We start from the raw sequence: 2996 nt of genomic DNA, 5'->3' as shown, positions 1-2996 counted from the left end.
TTCCCTGGGGGAGCCCATTCTCGGTACAGGAACCCCTTCTCCCACAGGAACCTTTTCCGGCCACCTCTCCCCATGGTCTGTACCGCACCGAGGTCGGCCAGGTCCCTTATCTTCCGCAAGGAGGGATCTTTCTGCAACTCGGCCTGGAACTCAGCAGCTGGGACAGGGATGGCCACCTGCTCCCTCCCGCCGGCTGGGTCTGAGGCCGCAGCCTCCCTGAGCCGTGTCCCTGGGCGTTCCCTCCCCACCAGGTTAGGGTCCTGCGCCTGGGGCAAGGCACCCTCCCCAAGGCCAGGGCGCCGTGCCCCTTGCCGGCTCTGACTGCGGGTCACAACCAGTGCATTCTGGGGGTTGCTTGGCCAGTCCTCCAGGTCCCCCCCCATCAACACCTCAGTGGGCAAATACGGGTGTACCCCCACGTCCTTGGGGCCCTCCTTGGGCCCCCACTTCAGGTGTACCCTCACCACGGGCACTTTGACTGGTGTCCCACCCACCCCCATCAGGGTCAGGTAGGTGTTGGGCACCACCTGATCTGGGGGCACCACCTCGGGCCGGGCCAGCGTCACCTCTGCGCCCGTATCCCAGTATCCATTGACCTTCCTCCCATCCACCTCCAGGGGAACAAGGTACTCTCTCCGGAGGGACCGCCCCGCGCCCACCGTATAAACCAAAAACCCTGAGTCTGGAGCATCCAACCCCCCAGAGGAGCTGGCCTGGAGCTCTCCTCCCTCCTTAGCAGGTGGTACTCTGCCAGCCCCCCTTCCCTGGGAGTGCTGCCTCTCGCCTGGTTGGGTCTCTACCCAGTCAACCCTCTGTGGGTTTGGTCTGCTCAGTCTGTCCCTGAGCCTGGGGCACTGGGCCCGTATGTGGCCCCTCTGGCCACAGTGATAGCAGCCCATGTCCCATGGGGCCCCTCGAGTGGGTCGGATGGCCCTGATGCCGGATGTTCCCCTTCGATGGGGGTTTTCCGTATTTTCCCGCTGGGAGGTCCCATGGTGACTCTCTCTCTGTGTTGTGGTGGGACTGTTCCTTTGGGACTCCTCCCTGTTATCCCCTGACTGGCTCTTTACAAACTCATCGGCCAGCCGGCCTGCATGTCTGGCTTTTTGTCCACCAACCACAGCCTCAGGTCGGATGGGCACCGCTCATACAGTTGCTCCAGTACCAGCAGTTTAACCAGGTCCTTCTTTGTCTGGGCCCCATCAGCCCACTTGCTGGCGTATCCTTCCATGCGGACGGCTAGTTGCAGGTATGAGATCTCAGGGGTTTTATCCTGACTCCGGAACCTTTCCCGGTACATCTCAGAAGTCAGCCCAAACTCACGTAGCAGGGCCTTTTTGAAGAGTTCATAGTCCCCTTTCTCCGCCTCGTCCAGTTGGCGGTACAATGCCACGGATTTGGGGTCCAGTAAGGGGGTGAGAACCCAGAGTCTGTCCGCAGGATCAACCTGGTGCAGCTCGCAGGCCGTCTCAAAGGCATCCAGGAAGTCATCCATGTCCTCCCCCTCCTTACGTGGGGCCAGGATGCACTTATCAAAGCTCCGTGCAGTCCTGGGTCCCCCCTCACTCACCGCAGCCGGGGTCTCGCGGCCCTTCAGCCTCGCCAGTTCCAGTTCCTGCTGACGCTGTCTCTCATTCTCCTCCCGTTCATGCTGTCTCTGTTGTTTACGATCCTCCAGCTCTCTCAGTTTTAGCTCTTTCTCCCATTCCAGCCCATTCCGCTCCACGGATGCCGCACGTGGCCGGGAGGATCCCCTGCTGGCCGGCGAGCGTGGCCGGGAGGATCCCCTGCTGGCCGGTGAGCGTGGCCGGGAGGATCCCCTGCTGGCCGGGGGGGTCACGGCGCCCTCGGTATTTGCTGGGCTCCTCCCCACCCTTCCCCTAGGCATAGGAAGGAGGGGTCTCGGGAAGCCCTCGGCAGCCGGCTGACCACTCCCAGCTGGGACAGACACTGGGGCCTGCGCTGCATCTGCCAGGCTGCTTCCCTCAGAGACAGGGATCAGTTCATTCGAGCGATCTCCCTTCTCCAGCTGGGCAATGAGCTGTTCTTTGGTGAGCTTCCCAATGCGCAGCCCCCTCTGCTTGCACAGCTCCACCAGGTCCCTCTTAAGCCGCTTGGCATACATCTTCCTGCTGGCCACTCACAGGCCTGTGTGCTCACCGCTCCCCACAGTCTCCAGGGAGACCCCTAGTGTGCCAGCCCTTCTCGAGGTCACCACCTCTCTGCCAGGGTCGAGCTGCAGACTCCTCCGCCCCTGGGACCACTCGCTGCGATCCCCCGGGGGACCCTGTTACTGCAAAAGTCCTTCTCGCTGGTCACACACTCCCAGGGGTGATAACCGTCTCTCTGTGACTCTTCAGCACGCCTGCTCCCCGTCAATCCCCCTTCGTTTTACTTCTCCCCAGTCACTTACTGCAGGAAGCGCCGTCCACGGGGTGCAGTAGATCCCACCGCTGCCACCAGTTGTCACGGAGTATGAGGGGATTCAGGGCCCTTCACCCCCGGCGTCCTGCGATTCACCATGACTCTCAGCCAGCCAGTAAAGCAGAAGGTTTATTTAGACGACAGGAACACAGTCCAAGACAGGTCTTGCAGGCACAGACAACAGGACCCCCCTCAGTTAGGTCCATCTTGGGGTCCCCGGGTACCCTAGCCCCCCTGGGAGGTCAGAGCCCTGTCTCCCTCCCAGCCAAGGTCACTAGCCAGCTCCTCAAACTCTGCCTTCAGCGACCCCTCCCACAGCCTTTGTTCAGTTTCCCGGGCAAAGGTGTCACCTGGCCTCCGACCCCTTCCTGGGTTCTCATGTTACATGCTCAGGTATTTTCAGTCAGCCTCCCATCCCCCAAGGCCGACCATCCCAGCCACACTCCCCTGTCAGCATTCACAGACCACAGTAAGAACAGACCCAGTTCGTCACAGACGTATCTGGGGGGCTGGAGGGGGGACAGCTGGCAAGGCGGGGGACTGGGAAGTATCTGTGGGGCTGGAGGGGGGAC

General features: G+C 61.8%; 1 protein-coding gene across 1 annotated transcript in view; it reads left to right on the top strand.

Annotated features, from left to right (window-relative positions):
* The window catches only part of LOC115271323 (zonadhesin-like), a 15171-nt gene that overhangs the window by 9486 nt on the left and 2689 nt on the right, over window positions 1-2996 (top strand).

Source organism: Terrapene carolina, unplaced genomic scaffold (assembly GCF_002925995.2).
Source record: "Terrapene carolina triunguis isolate 2854851 unplaced genomic scaffold, T_m_triunguis-2.0 Scaffold433, whole genome shotgun sequence".
NCBI lineage: Eukaryota > Metazoa > Chordata > Testudines > Emydidae > Terrapene > Terrapene triunguis.
This window is presented reverse-complemented; position numbering and strand designations above follow the sequence as displayed.